General features: G+C 35.7%; 1 long non-coding RNA gene across 1 annotated transcript; it reads right to left on the bottom strand.

Annotated features, from left to right (window-relative positions):
* Positions 1-1,238: 1,238 nt before the first annotated feature.
* Positions 1,239-7,831, bottom strand: LOC140013851 (uncharacterized). The gene is made up of 2 exons (XR_011820677.1): positions 5,502-7,831; positions 1,239-1,495 (listed from the first exon to the last, which is right to left on the bottom strand). It is a non-coding gene; the product is annotated as an uncharacterized lncRNA (long non-coding RNA).
* Between the last annotated feature and the right edge of the window lie 14,090 nt (positions 7,832-21,921).

The raw sequence follows: 21,921 nt of genomic DNA on the forward strand, positions 1-21,921 counted from the left end.
TTCAAATTTGCCCCAATCTATTTTTGAACTGAGGTTCTCCTTTCTTTTTGATTTTGTTACTTTATCACTTTTCACTTCTTTAGACTTTTTCTTTTTTAACTCAAACATGCCCCAGTGTGGGGTTTGCGATCCTCAGGGGTTGCCAAACGAAGTAACTTATTCTGAAAGCTCAAAAGGGATAACTAGGGATAGAATGTTTAACTGAAAAAGAAGAGGGCCTGACTTTTCGTTCCGTTCCTTACATTAACTCTGAAAAAAAACTTTCAAAATGCGAAATTTCTTGCATGTACCTGAATTGATTAACTGAGAATGACTCCCGTTCATCCATATCTGTGAAACATAGGTGATTTGCCGGACACTCTTCCTTCTTCTTTTCTCTTTCTCTCTTTTCTTTTCTTTTTTTTCAAAATTGAAGCCCAGGTAGAATCAAATTTCTCCAATTTATGATTCCCTCTTTTCTTTTAATTTTAGCATTTTTGCTTTTTCTCCCTTTGAAAAATTCTCCAATCTCCTTCCCCAATATGGGGTGCGATCGTAAGTGTTTTTGAAAAGAACCACCCATTTTAGCTCAAATGAGGATACAAGGGATAAATGGTATTTAGATTGTAGAAATGATGGCCAAAATATCATTCTTACACCTCATGACAACCAAAGTAACGAAATGGCCATTGAAAATCCACTCTCTTTTGATATTTGAAAATTTTTCAATATAGGGTAATGATCTTTAAGGCTCTTATTTGAAACGAAATTATTCTTTTAAAGGCTCAAATGGGAGATCAAATGATAAAATCTGTATAGATAGAGAAACGAACGCTTGAAGTATCATTCCAAATTTTCAAAACAAACAAGAATAATGCACATTTTTTCTTTCACTGAGATGTGGATTGAATCTAATTAGACACCGTGGACATTTTTCCAAGCAAAGGTTGCCCCAATTTACAATTTATCAATCAATGCGACTGATTTTATTTTGGGGTCAATAGAAGTGGGCAAAATATGAATTGTATAGTGAAGGAGAAAAGGTATCTCATTGGATCTTTTGAGTGATCTCTTTTAATTTTGAGCACTCTTATTGGATAACTCGGATCACCAATCTAGTGTACGTAAAGATTTTAGAAAGCAGACACTTGTGAATTTTCAGGCTAGATGTTGAAAAAATCTCAATTTGGTCTTATTTTCCTAAAATTCATCATGAAATCTCCAATGAGCAAAAATAAAGAATGAAATGTACATGAATATACAAAACAATAATTGTCCAAAAACTTCATTGCTGAAAAAGTTTGAAACAAAATTTCTCGTTTAATTATAATACAAATGAGAAGAGAAAACTTCTAAAGAGCTCCACATATATACAATTTTTGTCTCCTTTTCTTTGGGACAAAAATGCATTAACAAGTCAAATGTACAGAATTTTCTTTGAAAAACAATTATAAAATCTCTTAGGGACTTTAGCCTAATGCTTCCAGATTGATCCTTCATGTTTTCATTGCAAGGCCTGCCCAAGAATCAAGTAATACTTGTAATTTTCAAATTTTATCAGACATAGAAAAAATATTTTCACCTTATTAAAGCATTTTTATGAATGCAGGGGAGGGGGAAAAACAAAAAAAAAATACCCTGAATTAGTAAGTAAGACTATAAAATCGGTATGCATGTCCTATGGGGGAACCCTTTTTGTGCCAAGGGTAAGCCTAGCATGAAAATGCAATCCTCTAGGGTAGACACCATACAATACCTGTTGAATCCGATCAACTGATTGAGTGAAAAATGATTTGAAAAATTTGGCCAATTGGAGTGAGAAAAGACATTTGTCCTAAAAATGAGGACAAATCCCGAATGGATTGCTTACTTTGATTAACACATGATGTGCAAAAGAGCCTGTTCTTGAAAGAATTGCAATGTCCCGACTAATTTATTCAGTGAACTTTATACTTAAACCCTAAAAAGGAATAAGCGGGTCAAAAGGATAGGATGAAATTGATGATTTATTCAAAATTGACTAGATTACCTTAAAAAGGGTAAAATGGTCAAATGCATTGAATGAAATTTGATTATTTATTCAAAATTGAATGGAAAACCCTAAAAATGAATTAAACTAATCAAATGAATTGAATGAAATCAATTGATCAAACAGATTGAGTGAAATGATGATTTATTCAAAATCGACCGAATTGCCCTAAAAAATAGGTAAACTGATCAAATGGATCGGACGAAATTGATGATTTATTCAAAATCGATAAGATTGCCCTAAAAATGGGTAAACTACTCAAATGAATTGAATGAAATTGGTGATCTGTTCAAAATCGACTAAATTGCCCTAAAATGGGTAAACTAGTCAAATGAATTCAAAATCAACTAGGTTGCCCTAAAGATGAACAAATTGATAAACTGGACTGGATGAAATTGATGAATAAAATGGTCCAATGGATTGAATGGAATTGACAGCTTATTTAAAAATCAATCTATCCACTGGTAGTTTCAAAAATTTATTGTGATGCATTAGTCTATGAGCCTTCTAAAATCAAATTTTGGCATCAATTTATTTATCGTCTCAATAGTGAGGAATTATTTGTGAATTTCTTCAAATTAATGCCCTTTACGCAAGGGATTTTTACCAATTTTGATAAAATGGCCAAAAAGTGATTATTAGACGCTCATATTCCAAAGATTGCTGTATGAAAATGATCGAATCCTATCTTATTTCGTGCACTACCCCTTCGGACAGTACAGGAAATATAAACGTGCAATTCTCATTGGATTATATATCCGAGACACAGGGCGGTTTATTCCTAGCACGGGATCCCGTAAATGGCATTCCCTTCTAAGGTGGATGCATGATATCATTTTATCAAAGCGAGTAAACATGCAATACACAAATGAAACGTGACCTAGAGGAACCCCTTTTTGTATGCCGGGGTGAGCCTAAAATGAAATGTATTTATGCTGAAAATGCGAAACATTGAATTTAAACGTGTCACATCAAATAGGGTAGGCTCTTAAAGAGTACCATGCCAGGACTCTTATTTTCTAGGGCTTATGAATGCAATGGAGACAAAACCCAAGAAAGGTTAGTTCAATCAGATAAATACACATAACACTGTAGCGAAGCAATACAAAGAGATAAAGCAATAAAAGGAATAGAGGGGTTGGATCCCTCCCCTCATGAATAGTGTTCCTAATTTAGGGTAAGGTCGACTCTACCCTAAGGCAATTCTAATATGGATGCATGAGATTTGGCTCACTAATGCATCTAGATTCGATAAGGCATCGGCTCCCAAACCTTCAGACCTAAAGGCGAAGGGTCATCACTCCCAGTGCCTTCGGTCGGTGGCTTGAGTGATCCCTTAGGCATCGCTATGGGCGCAGTGCACACCATCCGCTTACCTAAGGAAATCGATCCTAATCCAACAGGGAGATGTGGGATAGCGCCCACGATAAAGAAAGAAAAAATAGGGTAAATAAACTATACATGCACGTATGAAGTGCTTCTTTTGGAGGGGAGGGATTTGAGACCCAACGCGAGGCTCTAGGGTAATATCCCCCACCCAAATGCAATGCAAGGCGTGAGATCACATCATATAAATAAACCATCCATCCATCAAATCAATCGTACACAAATAAGTGAGGGAGTGATTTGGTACACGTGAAATGCAAAAATCCTAAAAAGAAAAAATGCAACCCTAACATCCAAATGCGATACATGAAAAAGAGTAGAAAAGGAAAAGAATAACTAAATCAAGTGCTCGGACCCACTTAGGAAGTTCCCCAGTGGACTCGCCAATCTGTCGCGCCCCAGTTTTTGGAAAATTGAAAAGAAGGTCGTTTTGAAATCACAATGTGTAGTGTGCGTGACGTGTGTGTGAATGTGATAAATAAAAGAAAAGACCATGGGACTTTTAAATGCGACAGTTTGACCAAAGTAATAATCTAAAAAGGTTTTTAAATGAAAAAAAACATGAGTCGCCACTTGGTATTGAGTTGGGGTGTACCAAATCACCCAAAAAGTAGTTTTGAAAAAATGAAGTGAAAACCTTTTTAGATGACTCCTAACCTACGAAAATCAGAGAGACGAGTTCGGGGGTCGCGGTTGATAAAAGGGAAGGCAAAGACAAAGTCTAAGGCACCATTTTACCCTAGCCTAAGCTAGTTGCATGATTTAGTCATAATTTCCTTAATTTCTAACCAAAAGATGTATTGCATTTGAATGTATCTAATATGAATGCAAACCTAAATCTAATGATGAATCGAGTGGGACAAATATCTCTTAGAAGTTTAATTGGACTAAGTCACATTAGTTGCAATAGCCAAGGATGAGCCCTCCAAGAGGTCACGAATAATGCTAATGACATAAGAATGAATGGAATGAATGCATGCAATGTGAAAACATGAGCTTGTGTGAAGTGAAAAAGGTAGTAAAAGATAATAGTGTGTAAGTGGGAGTGTGCAAATGGGTGTGCAAGGTGAGGTATGTAAAGTGATAGTGTTGTGCTCAGTGGTAGTATATAAAGTGCAAGTGGTAGAGTGAAAATGTGCAAAATAAGAGTTGTGTGAAGTGAAAATGTGAAAAAAGGGATAAAATATGAAGTGAGAGTGCAAAGTGATAGTGGATAAATGAAATGCATAAACCTAGAGGAATGCAAGCAAGACGGGTACGGGGGAACCCTAAATCGTGACTTTCAATTTCCCTTTTGGTTAGAAGGAAAAACTAGCATGCTAAGGTTATGTGTAGCCATACTCGCTCGTTTCCCTTACCAGAAGGGTGACTCCCTAACCTAATCAAGCAAATGATCTTAATAGCTATAATGAAATGCAAGGTCCTATATGTGTGAGGGCAAGGTTAGGGGAGCATGCAAAAATGTGAAAATACTAAAGGAAAAAGTGCATGAAATGTAATGAGGGCATACAAATATGTAATGTACTAGCAAGAAGGGAGACGGCCCTATTGGGTCTAGCATTGAACTAACCCTTCACTAGCGTTTCTCTCACAAGCATTGGACTTGCGAGAGTTTGGGGGGAAAGGACATGACTAACATTGGACTACCCACGGTGACGTGCATTCATCCACATACGCAGATATAATAATAAAAGCGAATAGACATGCAAGGCACATAGTTTCACATAGCACGTAGCACATAAGCATGCTTATCTAGATGCAAAGCCCTAAGAAAGTGGTAACACATAGCACGTAGGCATGTAAATCACACAAAACAAATAGAGCGAATAAAACCCTAACTATTACATTCGGGGAGCCCTACTACAATCTAAAGGGGAAAAATAAAAATAAATAAATAATTAAAATAAATACCTAACTATTACAATTGTGGCATTTCATTGCCTTTCAAATAATCAAATTGAACTAAAATAAATGTACAAAGCCAATAAAGCAAATAAATAAATAAATGAAATGAATAAAAAACATTCAAGAGGCATACAATCAAACATGTAAAGTCACATAGGGCACGTAGAGTCAAATAAAGTAAGAAATATGGGATAGGGTGTACCTCCCTTGAGTTGGGACCCTAATGAAATGAAATCACTTATTTACCCCTCCAAAATACAAAGAAAAGGTCAAGGCATCGCTTTAATTAATAAATAATCACAAAAGATTAAAATAAACATGAAATTGAATCAATTAAATCATGTAGACAACCCACATTTAAGAAGTCAAAAGAAGAAAGGACTTGATTGCAAAAATTAACGAAGCTTTGGGGTCAAAATTAAAGAAAAATAAAGGTTAGGGACCTATTTGCAATTAAATTAGGGACCCAATTGAAAGAAGATAAAAATATCTTAGGGCTTTAGTGGAAATACTTGAAAGTTAGGGGACTAGAATGAAATTCTGTCATCAGGCTTCTTGACTTAACAGACCACTGGGCTCTTTTCTTATTTGGTTTGGGTCAAAAAACCTTGCCCAACCCAATGGAAATCCAAAACAAAAAGGAATGGGCCATTTTATTACTTCGGCCCAAATTTAGCCAACAAAACTGATGGACTTTGACTCTCTAACCCAAGCCAAAAACCCAACAACCCATTAGCCAAACCCAACAAAGTATTATTACCCAAACTCTAAACCATACCACTAAACCCAACAAGATTAACAAATCAACTAAAATTATTAAGCCACAATTATGACCTAAAATCAAGAATCAATCTATCCAAAAAGTCACATAAAATATGCAAACAGAGGATTAAACTTAAAAAGGCAAAATTAGTTCAATTTTTCCAGATTTTGGGCCATATCAGAATAAGGGGGGAACTTGGGGTTCAATCACAACAAAATAGGGACTTAATTGGAGGAATCATGAAGACTTTGGGGTCGAAATTAAAGAAAAGTAAAGTCTCGGGGTCTATTTATGTTTAAATCATGACTTAATTGAACAAAATCTAGAAGTTACACAGACTTTAATGTGATTTCACCAAAGGTTAGGGGTCAAATTGAAAAGTCATAAATATTTCTCCGATCCAGTTCGTCTTCCTCGCATATCAATACAAGCAAAACATCATTCAAAGGGAACTTTCAGTTGGGCGCTCCTCAAACAGGTTGGGGCATTAGAATCTCATCAGATTTTTGCTCCAATTGAAGTTAATCGGCCCCAAAATTGTTCAATAAGCAAGAGCTTTCAGTCCAAATTAACACATAAGGCACATATAATCTAAAATTATGAACAAACAACATGAAACTTCCACTGAACAAATGCATGGCAGATGTGCTCTGAAAATTTCCCAACCTATGTTTATGAAATTAACTATTTCGACAAGCATGAAACCTCCTGACTGTTCGTCCTCCTCACACGCACAACGCAAGCAAAAATCATTTTCAAGTGGGACTTTCGGTTAGGCATTTTATCAAACAATACATGAGCGTAAAAAAAATCAGCAAATCTGTGCTCAATCAAGGTAACAATCAGCCCCAAAAATTATCAAAAATCAAAACATTCAGCTCACTCAATGTACAAAGCACGTATGTTCTCAAAATTATGAACAATCGACATAAAAATTCTGCCATAGCAGCCCACGACAGACATGTTGTGAAAAAGAAAATGTAAGGAAAAGAGCAACTTATAGCAGCTTCTTGCGGTGAAGATTCGTGGATGACGGCAGATTCCGGTGGTGGCGGTGACAAATTCCGGTGGCAGCAGCGGCAACAGCAACTCCTTGCCGATAGACGATGCTTGGTTTTTCCTTTGCTCTGAAGCTTTTCACAGCCCTGCTCCTCTGCTCTTCTCCGCCGCCATCCCCACAGCTGAAGCCGATTGACATGCTCTTGCAGGCAAAGGTGGGGGATTTCATCTTTTCCTCCTTTGCTTTTTTTCCTGGTCACTGGTTTTTCCTTTTTTTGCCGAGAACAGAAAGGTTGCTGAGGATGAGTTCTTTGGGCTTGGCGCGGACAGTGTCGGCGGTAAAGGGGAAGGGCTGTGGTGGAGGCGTTGGCAGAAAAAGGCTTGTATTGGAAGTGGGGAAGAGCAGAATGGGAAAAATGAGGGGTTTTTGTGTAGGGGTCGTTTGGGGAAATTGGGGGGAATTTGAGGACGGAGGGTGGAAAGAGAGTGGTGGCAGCCGGCAGCCGGCAGCCGATTGAGGTGGTGGGAAATTTTGGCAGTGGTGATTGGAAAATTTTTTTTCCCGGATCCTTGAAGCTGAAGCCCCCCATTTCCCTTTTCTTGTTCGTTTTTCCTTTTTTCCGGCCCTTCCTTGGTCTCTCCCTCTTTTTTCTTTTTTTCTTTCCCCAAAATTCCTTAAACTTCCCCAAGTGTCCCTAACACCTCACCCCTTAAGTGCTTAGTTGTTCAAAACATAAAAGGGACACTTGTCCTAATGCATGTCTCCCCACTTGTCATCTTCACTCTTTTTTCTTTTTTTCCTTTTTTCTTTTGTTTTTCTGACATTTAGTATGAAGACAAAAAATAAAAAAAAAAATAAAAAAAAGATAAAATAAAATAACTCAGAACAAAATAAAATAAAATTAAAAAACCCTAAAATTGAAACAAATAAGCTAAAATTAAATTAATTAAAAAACTAAAGTTAAAAAATCAAAAATTTGGTGTCTACAGTCTAGTTTTTAAATTTTGTAATTGTACTCGCTCGAGTAGCTCAATTAGGGTTAAATATATTTAGAATTCCAATCTTTTGATGTATTTGGGTTGTATGGATGGTTGAGATAGAAATGAATGTATTTATATATTCCAAACTTGGGAGCTGTTATTTCGTTTATTATTGAGGTTGCACCCTATTTTATTTGATGTGAGTGAGTGAATCCTGGCGAGAGTTAGACAGGTGACCCGCCAAACCCTGGGATACGCCCTAAGAGGAGGTGGGGCCGTCAGACTCTCGAATAGTTATTATGATATAATCAACATTTATCTCACTTGATCTTTATTATTATCTCACTCAGTGTCTCAATTTGATATCCATTCTGGTCGATATTTAAATTCAATAAATTCTTTGAAAGAGTAGTGTTTGTCTTTCTTATTTTCAAATGGGATTATAGTATGAATAGTAGCACCATTAATGAGACGCATATCATTATCACCATAATCCTTATAGGATAAATATCATCACCATAATCCTTTGATCCCAAATGTTTGACATTCATTTCTTCTTCAAGAAAAAAAATTCATTTTTTCTTTAGGAAGAAATTGGCCATGTCAAGATGCTATTATAATTTTGGTTGATCAAATGTACTTCAGGACATTTGTGTTTTAGGATCCTTATTTTCTTGTCCTTATCATTATTATTTCACTTCAAGTGCAATAATAAGATACATATTTATCAAAACTATAGTCATGAATGTGATGACCCAGAAAAAAATATTTTCTGACAACCCAACTATTTGCGTTTCTATTTAAATTATGTTTTTGCAAAAATTGCATTCATTAAGTATTTTACTTGTTAATTGATAAAAGAGGTTCTCTTACTTGCTTATTTTAACTTTCGAACGATTAAATTCTTGAAAATTGTTGATTTTGTGACTTAGTGGTGAATTTGGCCGAAATCCGAGGAGACTATAAGTTGAGACATTAGTAAAGTTAAGAAAGATTTTTAGGAGTTAAAAGAAGGTTAGAGGAGTTAAGGGTGGACAGTAAGAAATCTTAAGTAGGAGACACTATTGGTCACTATTCAAAGTTGATCTTGCAAACCCTTCTTGTTACTTGTATATTACCTCCAAAAAAACAACCAAAACACCCTCATTTTTCTTCTTGGCTGGCCGAAACTTGAGAGAGGAAGAAAGGGAGAGAAAATTCATCCTTCTTGAAAATTTTGAAGATCCAAACTTTTCTTCCACAAATGTACTTGCATTTTTGGAAGATTTTGAGAGAAAGAGGCTCCTAAGGGTTGATCTTGCCATCACCTTGAGTTAATCTTGTTAGGGTTTGAAACTTTGAAGAGGTAAGTGATTAATCTACTTCACTCTTTTGTTTTCAAGAATTGTAGACTAGATTCTAGTAGACTTGTAGTTTGAAAGGTTGAATCTTTGATTGGTTTGTTTGAAACCTTATTTTAAGTAGAAGACTTGAGGAAAAATTTCTTGTGTCTCTATGGCAAGCTAGGTAGAGGACGTGAGGTTCATTCTTATGCTTTTATGATGAATGTTGTGATAGATTTTAGTGCTTTAAACCTTGATATTGTGGCTTGTGTGTATATTTCTTGGAAAGCTTAAATCTTGGTTGGATTTTGTTGCATATGATGGTGAAAAAATTCTGTTATGAAAGCTTCAAGCTGGCCGAAATTTTTGAGTGTTGTTAGCCTTTATTTTTCAAGAAATTTTGGGGAAAATTTTGCTCCACAAACTGTGTAGACATTAAATGTTGATTTCAAGTTGGATTTGAACCAAAAAACATGAGCTTAAGTGAGAAGGTTGAGTCAAGGATTACTAAAAATTTTTTCTGCAAGAGACTCTGAGCTATCTTGGAAAATATGTCGTATCTTGGTGTAGAAAAATTCAAATTGAGTTCTGTTTGTTGGGTTTGAAACTAGATTCAGAGTACTTTCAACCACCAAATTTTGGAAATTTTCTCAATTACTATGAATATTTATAATTTTTCAAAGTTGACTGAAATTTCACACCTGTTCTGTTTTTCTACCTGATGAAGCAGCAAATTAAGATTGAAATTTGACTAATTTTTGGATAGTCTTACAAATGTGTCTTCTGAAAAAATGTAGCCCTTTAAGTCTAGTTTCTAGAGGTATAAATTTTACGATCTTTGAACTTACGGAACTCAAGATATGATTTTTTATGTAGCATCGCATAAAGCTAAATTTTCTGGTTTAAATAAAATATGTTCTTTTAAGAACTTACAACTTTCCTTTGAAATTGTTAGTCCATTTCAAGTTGATTTAATGGATAAATACAAGGTCTCTTGTGACTTTAACCCCTTGTTTTGAATCTTGATTTTCAAAATATTTAAACCTCTTTTGATGTGTCATCTTAGTTGATTAAGCAAACGCATTTGTCCTCATTGTGTGCTAAGTAACTTAGGGTGTACATGAGTGTTGGTTAAGGGAGGGATTTGGTTAAAGACGGTTTGCTTTTAGTGATAGTTAATTGATATTGCTTCAGGTGTCCAAGAGGATTTCGAAAGGAATCCCGACACGGAACAGTAAAGGACTTGCTTGCTCGTTTGCTTTTGATTTTGGTGAGTGTCAAGTGCATGTCCTACTGCACTGTACTTGGATTGCTTCTTGATGATACTTGTTGATTGTGTGAATTAGACTTGTCGAGGCAAGTGTGTACTTTATCTTACTCCTCCTCTCCTGTTTGATTTGATAATTTACCTGCTCCTACTTGACAATTATCCTTGTGCTTGTGCTTGACTTGACATCGATTTAAGAACAATCTCATCGACTTATATTTGATCTTGGTTGAGGAGTTTAGTGAACCTTGGGCTCGTATACTTGACTTGCTTGGATATACTCGAGTAATATCACATTTTGTTTGACGTGCGGGCCCGACAGGGGGTGTAACGATGGACGGAGATTGGTGAAAAATAGAGTTCTACAAACTTATTATTTATTTGGTTGACGGAGTGTCAACATTTAGAAGTCGTGGTTCAAAAGTATCGATGTAGCATGAATCGCGGATTTAGCTCCTAAGAGCTATTATATCCTTTAGTGATTGTGCTTTTGTTTTCTCTTGTGAATTTACGTAAAATATTTTGGCTGCCCTTTTTGATTTGCATATTATTAATGCTAGCTGCACTTGTTTGATTGCCTGCTTTTCTTAGCCTCACTGAGCGTTAACTCACCGCTTTAAGTTTGATTTCCTTAACAGGAATTTGAAGTGGAGAGATTTTTTAAGAAGCTAGCTTTGACTATATTTTTGGACTAGCTATGGATGTAAATGATTTAACTGATCTTTTGATAGTTGTATTTTTGGGACGCTTGATATAATTCTGGAAATATTATGGTGTAGAATTGAACAACTTTTGAAGGAAGCGAATTCTTCTATATATATTAGTAATTTGTTGTTAGGTAGTCCTAAGTTATAAACTTGACTCGTAGTGAGTTCTAGCTAGAGGTAGGTAATCGGCTTGCCGAAACCTTAGGGTTCGCCTTAAGAAAAAATGAGGCCGTCACAGGTGATATCAGAGTCTAGATTTGAACTAGTGTGGACAAATTAGGAGTCTTGATCTTGTGACATGTATATATGATAGTATCTAGCATTAGCAACTAGTTATTAAGTGTACCTGGATTTGTCTAAATTTTTAATTGTAATTGTAGGTTATGGAAGGAAATGGTAGAATGAGCCATTTCCGAGGTGCCTTCCAGTGATTCGGTATCGAGAGAGGTCTGGGGGCCCTCCTTGGTAATGGAATCCAGTTTGTCGAATTAGGCCTACATGTGAATGTTGGAGGACTTACGCAAACCCTAACTACGTGGTGCTAGCGGTGTACGATGAGTGTAGGCAGTTATCTAATATGAATGGGATAGTTCAAGAGAATAATCGGGCATTGAGGGTGACTGTGGACGCACAGACCGTTACGATTCATGAGTTGGAGACGAATGTACTCGAAGAGTTAAATAGAATAGAGGCCCTTCGTGAGCAGCTTCAAGAGGCTAATCGTCGACTACTAAGGTAATGCAAGAAGTAAGGGACCGAACTAAAGAAATGATGGCTGAGTGTATGACCTTAGTTGAACAAATAGTTGATAACAAAATACTCGATGAGGGGCAAGAGAACGCAACCCCGAGTGTTGAAGACAAGGTTGAACCTATTGAAGTAGTCGTGACTTCTAGCTCCGCCAACCACTAAGTTAGTAGTTTTTCTACTTTCGTAGTTTTTACCAAGAATAGTTGGGGTGGTGCTTGTTCTAAGACTATTGTATTTTGTTTAATTATGCTACTTATCTTTTGAAGCACTTAAATGTTATGTATGATGTGCTTGATTTTGTTATTCTATAACTTTAATCTACGTTATGGTTTGTGCATAGTTGTAACAATTTTTACGTCTTACATATTTATTTTTCATCTTACATATTTAATTTGTCACTTTAAATATCACTTATGCATATTTATCTTATGTTTGTGCCTTTAGAAATATACTAAAAGTATGAATGGTCAAAGAAATGGAAGGGGTCGAGGGCGCGGGGTTAGGCAACCCCAAGTTCATGGGGATGATCAGGGATCGGGGAACCGGACCGAACCAAAGGCAAAGAAATGAAGGAGACAATCAAGTAGTTACTGCTATTAACCGTATGACTGATATTTCAACACGGTTAGTCGATCGTCAGGGTCCAGACCCTGTTAACCAACTTGGGGATCAGGAGAAAGGGGATGATAGAGTCTTAGAGCGATTCTTAAAGTTTGTCCCGACTAAGTTTCTTGGAGGATCTGACCTAGAGATGGCGAAAAATTAGTTGAAGAGAATGATTAATATTTTTGCCGCCCTAAACTATACTGAAGAGAGGCAAGTGAATTTCGTTGCCTTCCAATTTGAGGGAACGGCGCGTGCTTGGTGGAACGTGTTTAGGGGAAGTGGGAAAGAGCACAGATTTCTTGGACCTAGAAAAATTTTATGAGAAAATTTAATGAGGAGTTTCTCCCGCCCATGATTCAAGAAAAGAGAGAGGATGATTTCATAAAATTAAGACACGAGACTTCTAGTGTTACTGATTATGAGGAGCGATTCACTAAGTTTTCTAGGTTTGCTCAGGAATTGGTGGCCACTGAAAGAAAAATGATAAGGCGATTTGTACAAGAGCTAAATGTGGATATTCAAGAGGGTTTAGCGGCAATCCAAATTTCTACTTTCACTGAGACTTTGGAGAAAGCACAGCGGATTAAGAGTGCAAAGTTGCAAGTTAGAAATTTGAGTGCAAAGAAGAGAGACGCTCCTAGTAACCCGCTTGGACAAATTGATAAGAATGCCACACCTCTTAAAACGGGAAGAGGAACAAGAGGAATAAAGATATTCGAGACACCAAGAGGAGCTCCATCAAGAGGAGCCCATAGTGGACGAGATCAATCGAGAGGGACATCTCAAAGTGGTTAAACTGTAACTCCTCAAGTTGTTTGTGGCTATTGTGGTAAGCCCAACCACACAGAAAATGAGTGTTGGAAAAAATCGGATAAGTACTTGTATTGTGGCAACATTGAGCATCAGATCTCGAAATGTCCAAATATATCGAAGAAATGAGGTAGTACTCAACGGTTAAACAAGTTTACATCTAAGCAATCTAGTGCAGGAGGAAGTCGACCGAGGGTGCCGGCTAGGGTTTACGCCTTAGACTATCAGCAGGTTTTCGATTCCACTGAGGTCATTAAAGGTATGATCCCTATTTACTATCGCCTAACTAAAGTTTTAATTGATTCTGGTGCGACGCATTCTTTTGTAAACCCTGAATTCATGAGTGGGGTAGATGTGAAGCCGATTAAGTTACTCTATGATTTAGAAGTTAAAACCCCTACTGGAGATCAAAGTTTGATTGCTAATTTGATGTATAGAAATTGTGAGATATGAGTTGGAAAGCGAAAGTTATTGGCCGACTTGATAGGCCTAACTATTAAGGGGTATGGTGTTATTCCAGGTATGGAATGGTTGGCTCGCTACCATGCTCAGTTGAATTGTAAGATGAAAACGGTAGAGTTATGTATTTCGGGAGAGACAACCCTAAAATTAGATGTAAGGAATAGAATAGTCTCGTCTGCTCTTATTTCAGGAGTTCGAACTAGGAGGTTATTGAGTAAAGGAGTTCAAGGATATTTAACTTTTCTTATAAACACTCCTGGGGATAAGGTGAGGTTGGAAGATATGCTAGTGGTAAAAGAATACCTAGATGTTTTTTTCAAGAAACTAGATTCATTGCCACCTAACAGAGAGATAGCATTTAAAATCGATGTGGTTCCAAGGGTGGCACCTATCTCTAAAACATCTTATAGAATGGCTCCAACTGAATTGAAAGAGTTGAAGTTGCAATTGTAGGATTTACTAGAACGAGATATTATTAGATAAAGTAATTCTCCGTGGGGAACTCCAGTGTTATTTATTAAGAAGAAGGACAGGAGTTTGAGATTATGTATAGATTACCAAGGTTTGAATGATGTCACTGTTAAAAACAAGTACCATTTGTCCCATATTGATGAATTGTTCAACCAATTGCAAGGGGCGGTATTTTCAAAATTGGATTTCAAATAGGGTTATTATCAATAGAACATTTTGGAAAAGGATATACCTAAAACTGCCTTTAATTCAAGATACAGGCACTTTGAATTTGTCGTGATGCCGTTTGGATTAACTAATGCTCCTGCAGCCTTCATGAATTTAATGTACCGATTCTTTAAACCTTATCTAGATCAATTTGTGGTGGTGTTCATTGATGATATACTGGTGTACTCTAAGACTTTAGAAAATCATGAGAAAAATTTGAGGATTTTCTTGCAAACCTTGAGAGAACATCAACTATACGCTAAATTCAACAAATATGAGTTTTGGTTGAAGGAAGTAACTTTCCTAGGTCATATAATCTTTAAGAAAGGAATTAAGGTGGATCCGATCAAAATAGAAACAATTTCTAAGTGGAAGAAACCTGAAAATCCTACTGAAGTTTGAAATTTCTTAGGATTAGTAGGGTATTACCGTAGGTTTATCAAGAATTTTTCTAAGATTGTGGGAGCCTTAACCAAGTTGACTAAGAAAAATGCAAAGTTCATGTGGAGTTCTAAATGTGAAAAAATTTTTCAAGAATTAAAGAGACGATTGACAAGGGCACCTGTCTTAACCTTACCTAGTGGAAAAGATAATTTTGTAATTTACACAGATACTTCAAAAGAAGGCTTGGGGTGTGTGTTGATGCAAAATAAAAAGGTGATTTTGTATGCCTCTCGAAAGTTAAAATCTCATGAAAAAAATTATCCGACTCACGATTTAGAATTGGTGGCAGTAATGTTTGCGTTAAAGAAGTGGAGACATTATCTATATGGGGTGACGTTTGAGGTCTTTACCGATCACAAGAATTTTAAGTACTTGTTTTTCCAAAAAGAGTTGAACTTGCGATAACGTAGATGGGTAGAGTTCTTGGAAGATTATCACTGTACGATTAATTATCACCCGGAAAAAACTAATATGGTAGCTGATGTCTTAAGTCATAAAATGCAAGTGACTGAATTGATGATAAAAAAATTGCACCTGTTAGAAGAAGTTAATATTTGGAACCCTCGCCTTGAGCGAAGAAGGGTGATCTTTGGGAACATTGTTGTGAGACCTACCTTATTAGATCATATCAAGGAGGCACAGGAGAAAGATCTTGAGATACAAAAGTGGTTAGAGAAAGTTCAAAATGGGAAAATGTCGGATTTTAATTTGGGTTCTAATTGAATACTAAGATTTTGAAATTGTATAGTAGCACCTAAGGATGATGGACTAAAAAGGAAAATCTTAGAAGAAACTCACCATTCCAAGTATACGATGCATCCCGGAGGAAATAAAATGTACTAGAATTTGAAGAGGCTTTATTGGTGGGAGAATATGAAGAAAGAAATTGCCCGATTTGTCCAAACTTGTTTAATTTGCCAGTAAGTTAAAGCCGAGCATCAGAAACCCTCTGATCTATTGCAACCTTTGGAGATGCCTGAGTGAAAATGAAAAAATATCATCTTGAATTTTGTATCTGGATTATCAAGATCACAAAGAGGTCACGACGCCATTTGGGTGATAGTTGATAGATTGATCAAGTCTGCTCATTGTCTGCCGATTAGTATGAAGTACTCTTGGAGAAACTAGCCAAACTGTATTTGGATGAAATTATAAGGTTACATGAGATACCAGTAAGTATAGTGTCCGATCGAGACCCTTGATTTATTTCTCGATTCTGGCAGAAGATGCAAGAAATGTTAGGAACTAAGTTGAGATTTAGTACTACCTATCACCCACAGATAGATGGACAGTTAGAAAGGACAATTCAAACTCTTGAGGACATGCTAAGGTTGTGTATTTTGAATTTTGGAAAAAGTTGGAGTCAGTACTTAACATTGGTAGAGTTTGCTTATAATAATAGCTTTCATTCATCTATTCAAATGGCTCCTTATGAGACTCTTTATGGCCGAAAGTGTCGATCTCCGATTTGTTGGGATGAAGTCGGAGAAAGAAAGATTTTAGACCCAACTACAGTATCATGGATGGAAGAGGCGTACGAAAAAGTTAAGTTGATACGTCAAAGGATTCAAAACAACTCAGAGCCACCAAAAGAGTTACGCAGATAATCGAAAGAATGATTTGGAGTTTGCAGTTGGAGACTAAGTTTTTCTTAAAATGACTCCCTTAAAAGCAAGTTTAATGTCAGACAGAGGAAAAAAATTGCAACCAAGATTTGTAGGATCCTATAAAATTCTCCAACGTGTGAGGAACGTGGCCTATAGATTAAAGCTACCATCAAATTTGTCCCGAATTCATAATATTTTCATGTATCTATACTCAAGAAATACCATCCAGATCCATCCCAGATACTGCAGCCAGAGAATATTGAGATTGATGAGCCATTAACCTATGAGGAGAAACCAGTGAAGTTTTTGGACAGAAAAGTGAATGGGCTGAGGCATAAGCAAATCCTCTTAGTAAAAGTACTTTAGAAAAATTATAAAGTTGAAAAAGTTACATGGAAATTAGAAGAGAAAATGCGGAAGAACTATCCAAATCTATTCACTAAACCATGTGAGAATTTTGAGAACGAAATCTTTTTAAGGGGGAAAGGAAGTGATGACCTAGAAAAAAATTATTTTCTCACATCCCAACTATTGGCATTTCTATTTAAATTATGTTTTTGCAAAAATTGCATTCATTAAGTGTTTTACTTGTTAATTGATAAAAGAGTTTCTCTTATTTACTTATTTTAATTTTCGAGCGATTAAATTCGTGAAAATTGTTGATTTTGCGACTTATTGGTAAATTTGGCCGAAACCCTAGGAGACTATAAGTTGAGACATTAGTAAAGTTAAGAAAGATTTTTGGAAGTTAAACGAAGGTTATAGGAACTAAGTGTGGATAGTAAGAAAGGTTAAGTGGGAGACACTATTGGTCACTATTCAAAGTTGATCTTGCAAATCCTTCTTGTGACTTGTATATTACCTCAAAAAAATAACCAAAACACCCTCATTTTTCTTCTTGGCTGGCCGAAACTTGAGAGAGGAAGAGAGGGAGAGAAAATACATCCTTCTTGAAAATTTTGAAGATTCAAGCTTTCCTCCCACAAATCTACTTGCACCTTTGGAAGATCTTGAGAGAAAGAGGCTCCTAAGGGTTGATCTTGCCATCACCTTGAGTTCATCTTGCTAAGGTTTGAAGCTTTGAACAGGTAAGTGATTAATCTATTTCACTCTTTTGTTTTCAAACAATTGTGAACTAGATTCTAGTAGACTTGTAGTTTGAAAGGTTGAATCTTTGATGGGTTTGTTTGAAACCTTGTTTTAGGTAGAGGACTTGAGGAAAAATTTCTTGTGTCTCCATGGCAAGCTAGGTAGAGGACTTGAGGTTCATTCTTGTACTTTTATGATAAATGTTGTGATAGATTTTAGTGCTTCAAACCTTGATATTGTGGCTTGTGTGTATATTTCTTGGAAAACTTAAATCTTGGTTGGATTTTGTTGCATATGGTGGTGAAAAAATTCTGTTTTGAAAGCTTCAAGCTGGCCGAAATTTTTGAGCGTTGTTAGCCCTTATTTTTCAAGAAATTTTGGGGGAAATTTTGCTCCACAAACTATGTAGACATTAAATTTTGATTTCAAGTTGGATTTCAATCAAAAAACATGAGCTTAAGTGAGAAGGTTGAGTCAAGGGTTACTAAAAATTTTTTCTGCAGAAGACTCTGAACAGTTTTGGAAAATATTTCATATCTTGGTGTAGAAAAATTCAAATTAAGTTCTTCTTGTTGTGTTTGAAATTAGATTCAGAGTACTTTCTACCGTGCAAATTTTAGAATTTTTCTCAATTCCTATAAATATCTATGATTTTCAAAAATTGACTGAAATTTCACACCTGTTCTGTTTTTCTACTTGATGAAGCAGCAAATTGATACTGGAATTTGATTGATTTGTGGATAGTGTCTTACAAATGTGTCTTATGGAAAAAAGTAGTCCTTTGAGTCTAGTTTTCTTGCGATTTTTGAACTTACGGAACTCAATATATGATTTTTCACGTAGCATCGCACAAAACTGAAATTTCGGGTTTAAATAAAAAATGTTCTTTTAAGAACTTACAATTTTCTTTAAAATTGTTAGTCCGTTTCAAGTTGATTTAATGGATAGATACAAGGTTTCTTGTGACTTTAACCCCTTGTTTTGAATCTTGGTTTTTAAAGAATTTAAACCTGTCTTGATGTGTCATCTTAGTTGATTAAGCAAACGAATTTTTCCTCCTTGTGTGCTAAGTAACTTAGGGTGTACGTGAGTGTTGGTTAAAGGAGGGATTTTGGCTAAAGATGGTTTGCTTTTAGTGATGGTTGGTTGATATTACTTGAGATGTCCAAGAGGATTTCGAAAGGAATCCCGGCACAGAACAGTAAAGGACTTGTTTGCTCGTTTGCATTTGGCTTTGGTGAGTGTCAAGTGCATGTCCTATTGCACTGTACTTGGATTGTTTCTTGATGATACTTGTTGATTGTGTGAATTAAACTTATCGAGACGAGTGTGTACTTTATTTCATTCGTTCTCTCCTGGTTGATTTGATAATTTACTTGTTCGTACTTGACAATTATCCTTGTGCTTGTGCTTGACTTGACGTCGATTTGAGAGCAATCTCATTGACTTATATTTGATCTTGGGGGCCCCAAAATTCAATGGCTAGCCATTCAACTCGAGCCAGTAAGGGTTTGGTTGAGAAGTTTGGTGAAACTTGGACTCGTGTACTTGACTTGATTGGATATACTCGAATAATATCACATCTTGTTTGACGTACGAGTCCGACAGGGGGTGTAACAGTGGACGGAGATTGGTGAAAAGTCGAGTTCTACGGACTTGTTATTTGCTTGGTTGACGGAGTGTCAACATTTGGAAATCGTGGTTCAAAAGTATCAATGTAGCATGAATCGTGAATTTTGCTCCTAAGAGCTCATGTATCCTTTAGTGATTGTGTTTTTGTTTTCTCTTGTAAATTTACGTAAAATATTATGGCTGCCCTTCTTGATTTGTATATTATTAATGTTAGCTGTACTTGTTTGCTTGCCTACTTTTTTTGGCCTCACGGAGCGTTAGCTCACCCCTTTAATTTTGATTTCCTTAACAGGAATTTGAAGTGGAGAGATTTTTTAAGAAGTTGGCTTTGACTATATTTTTGGACTAGCTATGGGTGTAAATGATTTAACTGATCTTTTGACAGTTGTATTTTTGGGACGCTTGATGTAATTCTGGAAATATTATGGTGTAGAATTGAACGACTTTTGAAAGAAACGACTTCTTCTATATATATTAGTAATTTGTTGTTGGGTAGTCCTAAGTTATAAACTTGACTCATAGTGAGTTCTAGTGAGAACTAGGCAGACAGCTCACCGAAACCCTAGGGTTCGTCCTAAGGAGAAGTGGGGTCGTCACAATGGCTGCATGCATAGCTAGTAAGTTGAACTTTTAGTCGCATTCACTTCTGGAAATGGACTAGAGCTAGTATGCAATAAGTACAAAATACTTGTCAAATTTTTCTCTCGATATTGCTATTACAGGAGAATATTCGAGAAATCAATTGTGAAGAATATCATTTTCAATATATCTCATGAGCAAAATTTTCTCAACATAATTTTAATTGGGAAGTAATTCTAAACATTGTAGACATAGGTAAATTTATCGTACCAGGCATTTGAAATAATTACCATCTTCAGGTGGTCAGATCTTTTCTTTAAAGAACGACCATTTTAAGCGGTTGAATCTTTATCATTTAAGTATTTCAAAAGACAAGTGGATTTTCAAACATAATTAATTTTCTATAATAATATCTCAAAAACTTATTGCATCAAGATGTAAATATCTATAACAAATAATTCTTACGATAATAAAGATAAATAAATAGAATTGAAAGAGGAAATATTGGCTCAAAGATGCCGAAAAGTATAAGTTTATGCGTAGTAGTTGTTCAGTAGCAGGCACTTGTACTTTGCAATTACTCAAATGTTAGTCATAAGAAATTGAAATAAATTTGGAGGAAAGAAACTTACCTCAAGGAGAGTTTAAGAATCGAGACATATGTTCAACCATTCGAAGGAAAGACTCATACTTCACCTTCACTCGAGGTAGAGACTCGTGCTGATAACGTGTTGTGAAACTAATAAAATAAGAGAGAATAGAGAACTATTTCTTTATTATTTCAACCGATCAAATATTGTTCCAAAAGAGGTTAGGATACCTCTATATATAGGTAATACAAGATCAAAGGTACATGAATCTTATTAAATACACATTCATGAATTTAGTATTTTAAGTAGATGAATTGAATAATTCCATAAATGAATTGAAAGAATTCATCTAATGTATCACCTTCACTCAATGTACCAATGAATCTAGTGGATGATTATGAATCAACCTTCTTGGGAACACAAATGGACATCCACAACTTTATTTGTTTCATAACAAAGTGGAAATACATCGAAATAAAGAAAGCAGTGGGAAAGGGTTTAGGTGCATTTGGATTCTTAGCTTTTTCCCCTTTCTTATAGTTGAGTTTAGCAGCAATGAATTGTGATACAAATAAAACAAAGAAAATTTGCTTATAATTATCAACCACAACTAAGCAACATTATATATATGCAGAAAATTTGACGAGATTTATACCTGTACTTTAATTATAATCCTAATCTTCTCGTTGACCGCAAGTGCATGGATTGTGAATTGTAGTACAAGGAAATAGGGTTGAATCCCTAGAGAACCACTTTTGAATTACTAAGGTTTTTAACTCACTCTATTATCTAAACTTATCAAAAATTTTAGTTAGTTTAATCAACCAAATAATAAAGTAAAACAAAGCAAGTTAACAACTTGAAGTAACTCAACTAAACACAAGTGTCCTAGGGTATAGAATCCACTAAATGTGCCTAACTAGGAATGAAATAGCCTATTATTACTAATATTTTTATCTTACTAAGGATGCATTTCACTTAAGCTCGCTCCGCAAATGAACTGAACTTAGCCTACACTAGAGTTTCCCTACTTTCGTGGTGAAATCTCAAGTATAAACTAAATCAAGCACAACTAAAATTATTCTATTTCCATCATTGTTAACTACTCTCATAGATTAACAACAACTAAAATAACTGGTAAATGGTGATCAAGTATTCACAAGTGTTAAAACAAGAATAAGAAAACTAGTAAGTACAAGATATAGCAATAATCAACTAGATCTAATCATAATTAAGGCACAAATAACGTCATCTACCCCTAGAACAAGAAGATTTAGATAGACATAATAGATTCAACAACAAAGCTCATGTTTTCAAGGTAACTAAACATTATTGA

This window comes from Coffea arabica, chromosome 8c, assembly GCF_036785885.1.
Source record: "Coffea arabica cultivar ET-39 chromosome 8c, Coffea Arabica ET-39 HiFi, whole genome shotgun sequence".
In the NCBI taxonomy this organism is placed as follows: Eukaryota; Viridiplantae; Streptophyta; class Magnoliopsida; order Gentianales; family Rubiaceae; genus Coffea; species Coffea arabica.